Raw genomic sequence first — 11,086 nt, forward strand, 5'->3', positions numbered from 1 at the left:
TCCAGTATGCTTGCCTGGAATATTTCATGAACAGAGGAATCTGGCGAGCTACAGTCCATGGGGTTACAAACAGTCAGACACAGCTCAGCGCGTGAGTGTACATGCACGCACACACACACACATATCTCCCCTACAGCCTCCAAGAAGGGGACAAAGCCCAGCTGATACCTTGATTTTAGCCCGGGGAGACCCCCATCAGACTTCTATAGAACTATAAAATAAGACATTTGTGTTGCTTTAAGTCACTAAGTTTGGAGTAACTTAGTTACAGAGTCATAGAAAACGAATACTCTTTGTCTCAATAATGTCCTTTATAGCAAAAGAAAATCTGGAATCGTGTGTCGTGTTCAGTTATCACATCTCTTTCATTTTCTTTAATCTGGAACGATTCTGAGTCTTTTTTTTTTTTGTATTTTGTGACCTTGACATTAAAAAAAAAACAAAACACACATTTTGTAGAATGTTCCTCAGTTTGGTCTGTCAGATGTTTTCTTTGGATTGGATTCAGGTTGTGCACCTCTGGCAAAGAGATCATAGAAGTAATACTGATTTTTTTTCAGGAGGGACCTAAGTAATTACTGGCTATGTTAACTTTGTTATGTTAACTTTTGTTATTTATTTATTTATTTATTATTTTTAAATCAGAGGATGATTGCTTTACAATATTGTATTGGCTTATGCTATATATCAACACAAATCAGCCATAGATATCAACTTTGACATTTGATTGGGCTAGTACCCTCTAGGTTTCTCCACTAACAAGTTATGCTATTAACCTTGTGTTGATAATTACCAAGTATCTCACAAGGAGACACTTTGGGACTATATAAATATTCTGTTACTTCTTATACATTTACCCAGTGATGATGGCTGCCAAATGGAGATTTTCTAATTCCATTATTCTTTCTATATTCATTAGTTGGCATTAACATTGTAAGGTCGAGCTTTTCCATCTCTTCCATTTATCTAATACTGTATCTATTTGTTGTTCTTGTTCTTCAGTCATGCTCAGTCGTGTCCAGCTCTTTTGCAACACCCTGGACTATAACCTACCAGGCTCATCTGTCTGTGGGATTTCCCAGGCAAGCATACTGGAATGGGTAGTCATTTCCTTCTCCAAGGGATCTTCCTGACCCAGGCCTGCATTGCAGGCAGATCTTTACTGCTGAGCCACCAGGGAAACCCATCTGTTCCTATATTCATATAAATTTCTATTCCTTCACTTTTTTGCTCACATGATACTGCTTGCAGAATCTTAGTTTCCCAACCAGGGATTGAACCTAGGCCATGGCAGTGAAAGTACTGAGTCCTAACCACTGTACCACTAGGGAATTTCTGATTTCTATTACTTTAGATTTATGGATTCCTATTTTATTTAATATTTTGTTCTTGATATTTGTTTTGATCTTAAATGTCCCTTACTTAGCCAATGGGGGTACTTGAAAGCTGGCCTCTTACTTTCTGACACATCCTCGTCATTCTTTGAGCAATGCCTTACTTTCGGCAGATCAAGACATTACAGGCTCACGTGTACTTTCCCTGTCCTGATCCTGAACCAGCCACTTCTCCAAGGAGCAAAATTAGGTTTTTGTTAATTCCCAGAATGCCAATAGCCAACAACAACAACGATAACAAAAATAGGTGCTCAAATGAATGCAAAACCACTTGAAAATGGTGCTGAATTTTAAGCAAATTGTCCCTGAGGCTACTTGGCTTCAGAATACGTGGTCTGTTCTCTCTCTGTAGGTGACTGCCTATTTTATGCATTATCGACAAGAATTTTTGGAATACTCATTGCTCTCATAGCCTACCTAGTACTGGTATTCATCGGTTTTATCATGTGACAAAAGCAATTGTCACTACTTTGGGAAATTTATTTAAGTCAAGGAAGCAGCAAAAAGCAAAACATAAACATAAACAAAAATAGAGGAAGATCTATTTCTATAAAGTAGGAATATGTGAGGATGTGGGTCGATGCTTAGGAACATTATATGTGTGTGCATGTATCTGTGTGTGATCAATGAATGCTCAGGTTTATTATGGTTAAGTCTCTGAAGGACAAATACTATTTATATGAAAAGGTGTGTACTTTTTAGCTGTGTTGGAGTGAATACAATCTGGGAAATGAGCTTGGGAACCAAAATGCGGGGACAAATGTGAAAATGCAGGGACAGCAAATTCTATGATGTGCAGCTGTGTGGTTGAGTTTCCTGCCCATCCATTCCTCTCTGTGTCTTGGAGATGTTTGGGAACCCCACTATGGTCTCTAATTCCAAGGAAAGCTCATGCTATGTGCTTATTTTCCATGTTCCAGTTTTTAATCGATTATTGTTGGCTACTCCCATGCGTGATGCTATCATTTCATAAGACCAACAACAACACGGCGAACTATTCGGTTATTTCAAACTCTCACCTATTACTGGAGGCTCTAAAGAAGTGCCTAGGGACTTCCCAGTGGTCCAGTGGTTAAGAATCCACCTTGCAATGTAGGAGACTCAAGTTTGATCCCTGAGCGACTAAGCCCCCAGCCACAACTAGAGATCCCGTGCGCCACAACAAAGGATCCCGCATGATACAACAAAGATCCCACATGCTGCAACTAAGTCCCAACACAGCCAGATAATTTTTTTTCTAAAGTGCCTAGTCTTTCATCAGGGCCCCAACTAGAAAGACTTTGCCATGTTGAGATCAAAAAGGGTAGATATCAAACCATTAGTAGTCTATTGATGTCTGATTAGATTCTAGGAAAAGGCTGGCAAAAAATGCTATGGGCTTAATCATGCTCTTCTATTGAATGTAATGAGGGTTAAAGAAGTAATATGATGAAGTCTGTACTCATGTAGAATTATGGACTGAGAATGTCTCATAGAGGAATGTTTCTCAAAGTGAGGCCCTGGGACCAGCAATATCTACTTTGCCTGGTAGCTTCTTAGGAAAGCATATCCTCAGACTCCACCCCAGACCTACTGAATCAGAAATCCAGGGGTCAAGGGGTGGGGGATAGTCTGTGTTTTAAGCCCCTTCTAGGGGATTCTGGTGCTGTCTAGAGCATCAGGGTGTGCTACGCACTATTTTCACAGGTTTCCGCTTGTGTTAATCCTTGTTCTTGGTATATCCTGAGTGTCTGCGTGTTGGAGCCAACCAAGCATCACCTTGACTTGCAGCTCCCCTTGCTAGAAAAAAGGCTGTAATTGGGGAGGGAGATGTTCAGAATAATTCTTTGCTAATTACAATGATAGAGACAATGTTAGCTCTTTTCTGTGCTTCTTAAAACTACTGAGAAACTCTAGGTACTTTATAGTAATGCTGAACTGGTTGATTAATCAAGATTTTTCTCCCATAGTATACATAGGCCTTCTTAAAAAGTAGGCAGAGACTGATGTATCTATTTTTTAAATCCTTTAATATAAGAATTTATTTCACAATTGATTTCTCCACTTTTCATAAGATCTTCTAGTCATTTCCATCCACTAGGTGAGAATAGGCCAAAAGATTACAGACTAGACTTTTTATGATTCATCATTACCATCAAATACCGTGAATGTGGTGAACTTGTTTTGAATGAGTCTGCAAGTTATAAAACAAACAGAGCCAAGTCATTTAACATGAGTGATCCATTTGGAATTTGATAACCAAGAAATACATGTAAAGGCATCAAAAGAAGCTCAATGTAAACCTCAGTCCCTACTGGGTGGCCACAGTTCATGGACTGTTTAGCTGTGTACTCTTAGCTAAGCCTCTTAGCCTGCCAAAGTTTACTATAAATGGAGGCAACACAACCTTACAGAGTCATTCACATAGTGGGTAAGTATATGACACTATACAAATTTAGGATAATCAGGTAGGCTACATTTTTGTGGGACCTAAAGTGTGTGCAATTTGGGACCTTCTTATATCTATTAATATATACATTTATATATTTACATATTATATACATATGTGTGTGTGTGTTAGTCATTCACTTGTGTCTGACTCTTTACAACCCCATTGTAGCCCACCAGGCTCCTCTGTCCATGGAATTCTCCAGGCAAGAATACTGAAGTGGGTTGCCATTTCCTTCTCCAGCGAATCTTCCTGACCCAGGGATTGAACCCACATCTCCCGCATTGCAGGCAAATTCTTTACCATCTGAGCCACTAGGGAAGCCTATATATATATATATACCTATATAATATATAAATGTATACATGTGATCACAAATGCAAAAGTAAGTATAGAGCTGCTCAGAAGAGGTCTGTGAGCTCCGTTACCTCCCGGGGAAAGCCACTCTGTGTGGTTACTGTATTTATTTTAAGCCAGGGGAACGCAGAGCAGTTGCTTCCTCTCTGTCACTGTGTCATGGGGCGTGTGCATGACTGTACTTCCCTTCCACTGCAGACACCTCAGCCACCGTCTGGCCAGGAGAACCTGTTTGGTGTGCTCACTGCATGACGACAGTGGGTGCGGCTGGGAGGGGAGTGCCAGCCTCCAGAATGTGCCTGGCGGCTGCAGAATCAGACTTCTACCAAAGAAAGAAGGAGCGCCCTGGGGCAGGTATTCCCTGAGGCCAGGGTGGATGGCTTGAGGGGCAGAGCCCACACTATCTTCAGTAAACCTTTAATCTCAGAGGTGCATAAGGCCAAACTGAGTTCTTAAAGATCACTTCTTAAAATAGAATTGTGTCCACTTCCATCCTTAGGGAATTATATACCAGAGACAGTCGAATACTGGAGTCAGGCCCAAGCCTGCTCTAAACGTTCACCATACAGAACAGAACATGAACTCTGGACAACAAGGACACAGACCTTGATGTTTCAACTAGGACTCAATGCTAGATTATTTTCATTAAAGCAAAATAAAGTTGCACAACAAAACCAATGCTATCTTAATGAGCTGAAAGATCTGAACTCCTAAGTTTACCCTACTGAGCCTTTCTGGAGTCTGTGAGATGGTAAAGGATAATAATAGTGTCCTTCAAATTCTTTAGGGAGCCCATTTCGCTGGGGACCCCAGAGTATCCTGTGGATATCTGCTCACTTATGTGGCATTGTGAAGAATATTCTGATCAGAAACCACTGAGCAGAGCTTCAGTGTAGGACTTGGACATCTCAGTTAGTGCTCTTTTATCGAAGGAAAATGATTTTTGATGGTTTTTGATCCAGTACTAAAATAGAACCATCACACACCCACCTAGAACCCTGAAAGTCTATTTTGTAACTTTCTAAAATAATCTAGGAGAAAGGCTTCTCACCCGTGAGTGATGAACACAAATGTGTCTAGGCCTAGGTCAGCATCTGCAAGCAGAAACTCTAGCTTTTGTTCATATGACATCATTATGTTGGTGGTTTAGTCGCTAACTCTTGTCAGACTCTTGCGACCCCAAGGACTGTAGCCTGCCCGGCTCCTCTGTCCATGGGATTCTCCAGGCAAGAATACTGGAGTGGGTAGCCGTTCCCTTCTCCAGGGGATCTTCCCAACTCAGGGATCAAACCCAGGTTTCCCACATTGCAGACGGATTCTTTACCAGCTGAGCCACCAGGGAAACCCTGACATCATTACATTAAGGACATTTTTAGCAAGTTTTCCTCACTGACTCTTGAGCATCTCAGGAACTCATTGCACAACGAGACCCAGCTCTGGTGAGACCCTGGACTGGGTGGTGGGAATGGAGCAGTGTACAAAACAGACAAAATGCCACCCTCATGGAACTCACCTTCTAGTGGGGGAGGCATAATAAACGAAAGATGGATGAAATATGTATTAGTCAACCATGGAGCATTTCCTATGGTCCAGTACCATTCTAAGAACTGTACATATAGGAAGTGTACAACCTGATGAGGTGCATACTATTATTATTCCCATTTTATAGATGAGAAAAATGGACAACAGCAAGATTTCATCTTGACTACCTGGTAAGTAACACAGCCTGGCCTTGAACTCAGGCACACGGACCACAAGGACATACCTGCAGCTCAACCACCATATTGTACTGCCTCTAAGTGACACAGTGCTGTCTAGTAGGGTAGAAGGGAAAATGATTCTCTATGAAAGAAAAAGAAAACTGGGAAGAGGGGAAAGAAAACATTTAGGGGATAGGGTGGAGCTTGTGGATTTAGGCAAGCTGGTCCAGGAAGCCTCACTAAGATGCCATTGGAGTAAAGACCTGGATTGCATGGCTTTCTGGAGAAAGCACTTTCCAGGTAGAGGCATGGGGTGGGGGTGGGGGGGCATGCTGAGGCCCCAAAGAGGAAGCAACTATGTGACTGTGGGTGAGTGAGGAGGGGGTCAGGGAAGGAAAGGGGGTTGAGAGGGGGCCAGGATGCCCAGTGTAGCATCTTGAGAACATTACAAGGACTTTGGCTTTCAGAGTGAGATGGAATGCTATCAGAAGCTTCTGTAATAGGGAGCAATGTGGTCTGAGTTATGCTGTAATAGGAGGAGCCTGGCAGTGGTGTTAAGATAGAAGAGGGCAAAGGTAAAAGGAGGGAGGCGAGATAGGAGGGGATCGCAATCATCTGTGCAAAAGATTAGGGGGCCCAGGACTCCCCTGGTGGTCCAGGGGTGAAGAGTCCACCTGCCAATGCCGGAAGATCCCACATCACACGGAGCAACTAAGCTCGTGTGCCACAGCCACCAAGTGTGCACACCCTAGAGCTCATGACCTGCAACAAAGAGCAGCCACCACGAATGAGAAGCCTATGCACTGCAGCTAAAGAGCAGCCCCTGCTTGCTGCAACTTCAGAAACCTGTGCGCAGCACCAAAGACCCAGCACAACCAAAAATAAATAAATAAGTTTTTCTAAAAGATAAGGTGGCCTGGGTTAAGGAAACTGCAGTGGGAGTGATGAGAAGTGATCCAATGCTGATTATGCTCTGAAGGCAGACCAGGGCAGCAGGATCTACTGTGAGAGGAAGGGAAGTGTCAAGAATGACTTTAAGGTGCTTGGTGTATCTGCATGTGTGTAGTCACTCAGTTGTGTCTTGCTCTTTGTGACCGCATGGACGGTAGCCCTCCAGGCTCCTCTGTCCATGGGGATTCTCCAGGCAAGAATACTGGAGTGGGTAGCCATGCCCTCTTCCAGGGGACCTTCCCAACCCAGGGATTCAACCCAGGTCTCCGGCATTACAGGTGGATTCTTTACCATCTGAGCCACCAGGGAAGCCCTAAGGTGCTTCAGGTTCAAGCTGTTCAAGCCTAAGGTGCTTGAACTGAAGGCCAAAAGGATGGGAAGACTGAGGCAGAAGGGGAGAAGGAGGCAGAATATCAGGAGCTCAGTTTTGTATTATGCCAGGGATTTTGCTATCTGTCCAAATGGAGATTTCAGTTAGGAAGTTGAATATAATCTTAAAAGTTCACGGGGGGTGCTGTTCAAGACGGCCAAAGATATAAATGTGAATGTCGTCAGTTTAGAGCTGAGACTAGCTGAGAAAACCAAGAGAGTGTGTACAGACAAAAAAGAGACGGGGAGCAAGACCTGAGCCTTGGATGCTTTCTGCTCCATTAGGAGAGAACTTCCGTATTAAGAGGTCAGCGAGATGAGGAGCAATCAGCAAAGGAGACCAAGAAGGGGTGATCTGTGAGGCAGGAGAAAAGCCACACAAGCACACAGTGTTCTGGAAAGCCAAGAAAAACATTTTAAGGAGAAAGGAGTAGTCAGTTAAAGGAAGCTGAAAGACACAAGAAATGAGGGCTGGAAAGTGGCCACTGAGTTTTACACCCTGAGGTCCTGGCCTAATTGCAGTTGTTGGAGAGGTTTCTTGATATCTGTTTCAAACGAGACTGGGAAGAAAGAAACCAGGGAAGACACTGATGGACAACTCTTCTGTTGTCCACATGGAGACAACTGTAAAAGGGAGCAGAAAACGAGGGCAGTAGCTGAACGCAGCCTGGGTTCCAGGGACCTGTTTTCAATATAGGAAAAATCCAGAAGAGAAAGGAAAACCGATGACACAGGAGAGAGGATGAAGCATCCTGCCCCAGGGGGTGGGTGTGGTCCTTGATGAAGGAAAGGAGGAGCCCTCCTGCTGGCCTGAGATGGGGACTGTGACAGTGGGGTGGGGGAAAGAGGGCAGGTTGGAAGCGGCAGGACAAGTGGTGGTACAGGCTCTCTTCCAAGGGCTTCTCTTTGCGCCCTGTCTTAGGAAATAGGTTATTAGCAGAGAGTGGCATGGGGAGGAGGTGTGAGAGGTTTGGAGAAGGAGAGAGAGGCAAACAGACTTCGAGGAGAATGGAAAAACCATCAGCCTAGGGAAATGGAACCTGATTGCTCACAACTCCTTGAGGTTAATGAGCATGAATTCAAAATGTGACTGTAAAGTGTGCATGGGATTCTAGTGGGACTCTAGGGGAGGGATTCTAATGGTTGATCGTGGCATTTTACATGGGTGAAGGGGACTGTGATGGCAAGAGGGTAGGGGGGAGAGTGTAAATGTGGTGGGTTCAGTGGATCACAGGTTCTAACAGGATGGGGGTATTATTAGAGTCTGGCCACTGGAGAGCCTGACCTCCCAAAATCAGAGGCAATGGTAAGAGACTGGGTGCTTGCAACTGAAGTTCTGGAAGAGGTACAGTGACTTGGAATGGCACGGTCTAGATGTGATTGCCAAAGTGAGTAGCTGAGTGACCATGTTTTACTAGAGAGTTTACTTGGTTCAGTTCAGTTCAGTTCAGTCGCTCAGTCGTGTCCGACTCTTTGAGACCCCATGAATCGCCGCACGCCAGGCCTCCCTGTCCATCACCATCTCCCGGAGTTCACTCAGACTCGCGTCCATCGAGTCCATGATGCCATCCAGCCATCTCATCCTTGGTCGTCCCCTTCTCCTCCTGCCCCCAATCTCTCCCAGCATCAGAGTCTTTTCCAATGAGTCAACTCTTCCAATGAGGTGGCCAAAGTATTGGAGCTTCATCTTTAGCATCATTCCTTCCAAAGAAATCCCAGGGTTGATCTCCTTCAGAATGGACTGGTTGGATCTCCTTGCAGTCCAAGGGACTCTCAAGAGTCTTCTCCAACACCACAGTTACTTGGTTAAGCATCACAATTCTCTTTCTTTCAATCCTGTCCCAGTGGAAGGCACCTCACTACATTGTGCAGAAGTTTACTTTTTAAGTGAAGCCAAATGAAATCCTTGTTTACTGGCAGTTCCTAAACCGTAAGTGAACAATCACAATTCACAGATACCCTGACCATCTGCAGCCCGAGCTCGGACACGTGACTGGGACATTTGGTAGAAATGGAGGGGTTTGAATCTCAAATGAATATTAGCGTACATACTTGGGGTTGATGAGGTATACTTGAGTCATTTCTGTGAAGCCCATGGTTTAAGTGGGGGTATTGGATTTGCTCTAACCAAATATCAGATTACTGTATTTCCTTTTGTGGTTGCCATGTGCATTCTGCAAACTTGCCTTCTTTGAAGTGTTCCCCTCTAGGCAAAGAATTTGAAAACCATTTACCCAGAAATCCTTAATCAGAACCCTTAATTGGACTGAATTTGTTTCAGCAATTGAGTTAACTGAAAAGAAAAATATCTCAAGAATAGAAGCTCATATCAATTATCTCACTGAAAAAAACAGACAAAGAACTATGAAAAATTTCCAAGTGAACTCAAAGGATGGGCAAAAATTTGGGTTTCACTGTCTATATTACCTATAGTGCTGAACAGTAAAAATAAGGATTAAGAATGAACAAGATCCATACTGTGTGCCTGCAAGACGAAGAGTATAGAATGTCTTGTCCTAATAAGTCGTGATTATTCCTTTTGGTTATTCAAACTGGGGATAATGTTCGTGGTTAACCATATGTCCCTCCAGAGGAGGCTGCTGGGGTGGGGTTGTCTATCAAAGACCATCAGGACATGGCCTCCAAACCCTTAGGAGCTGACAATCTCCTGCTTGCTTTCAAAAGTATGTAGCCATTTTTCAATTTTGTATGGAATTTTTGGGTTTTTTTAATGAAAAAATTTTATTGAAATATATTTAAAAAAAGAATTAATAAGATCCAAAATCTTCCAGAAAGATTCATGCTTTAGGCAATGTGAATGACACAGAGAGGCCACCTAATTTTTTTTAATGAAACCATAAATGCCTTAGTCTGTAAAGTCAAAGTCTCATACTTCAGAAAAAAAACTGTTAGCAGAGACTTAGTTAGCAATGAACCATATTCAACCCCACCATCTCCTTTCCTAAGCTTTCTATTTGATCAAGGATTCTCCATTTGCTGTGTGTATAGAAAGTAGAAAATTGAGAAGGCTCTGAACTGACCAGGATAATTCTTTTAAAAAATCTTCACCATGATTACAGTAAAACTGTTCAAGGGCTTTTCCCCTTCTGCTCATTTGAATGGCCCGAGATACTAGATCAAAATGAAGCTCAGAACAGGATAAGACAGGAATCTAGGCTTCCACCACTGGGCAACAGATGCTTCTATATACCATGCAATGGGTGGGTTTCCAAAGAAATGTGTCAGAGCCCTGGAATGCTGTGAGTAGGGCTGTGCCTGACCTGAGCATGTTAGAGGTCCCTCTGTCTTGGGGCTCTGAAGAAATGAAAAAACTCATCTATTTCTGTCACAGCTGCAAACAAGATGGCCTGCTGGGGAAATATCAACAACCTCAGACATGCAGATGATACCACTCTGATCAGTTCAGTTCAGTCGCTCAGTTGTGTCCAACTCTTTGCGGCTCATGGACTGCAGCACGCCAGGCCTCCCTGTCCATCACCAACTCTCAGAGCTTACTCAAACTCATGTCCATTGAGTCAGTGATGCCATCCAACCATCTCATCCTCTGTCATCCCCTTCTCCTCCTGCCTTCAATCTGTCCCATTCTAAAGGAAGAAAGCAAAGAGGAACTAAAGAGCCTCTTGATAAGAGTGAAAGAAGAGAGTGAAAAAACTAGCTTAAAATTCAACATTCAAAAAACTAAGAATGTTGACTCCCATCATTTCCTCTAGTCCCGTCTGGGATTTTCCCAACCCAGGGATTGAACCCAGGTCTCCCGCATTGCAGGCAGATTCTTTACGAGCTGAGCCACCAGGGAAGCCTCTCCAGTCCTCCCACTTCATGGCAAATAGATGGGGAAAATGTGGAAACCTTATAAACTGATCCAA

The sequence above is a fragment of the Budorcas taxicolor genome, chromosome 16 (genome assembly GCF_023091745.1).
Source record: "Budorcas taxicolor isolate Tak-1 chromosome 16, Takin1.1, whole genome shotgun sequence".
NCBI classification, from domain to species: domain Eukaryota; kingdom Metazoa; phylum Chordata; class Mammalia; order Artiodactyla; family Bovidae; genus Budorcas; species Budorcas taxicolor.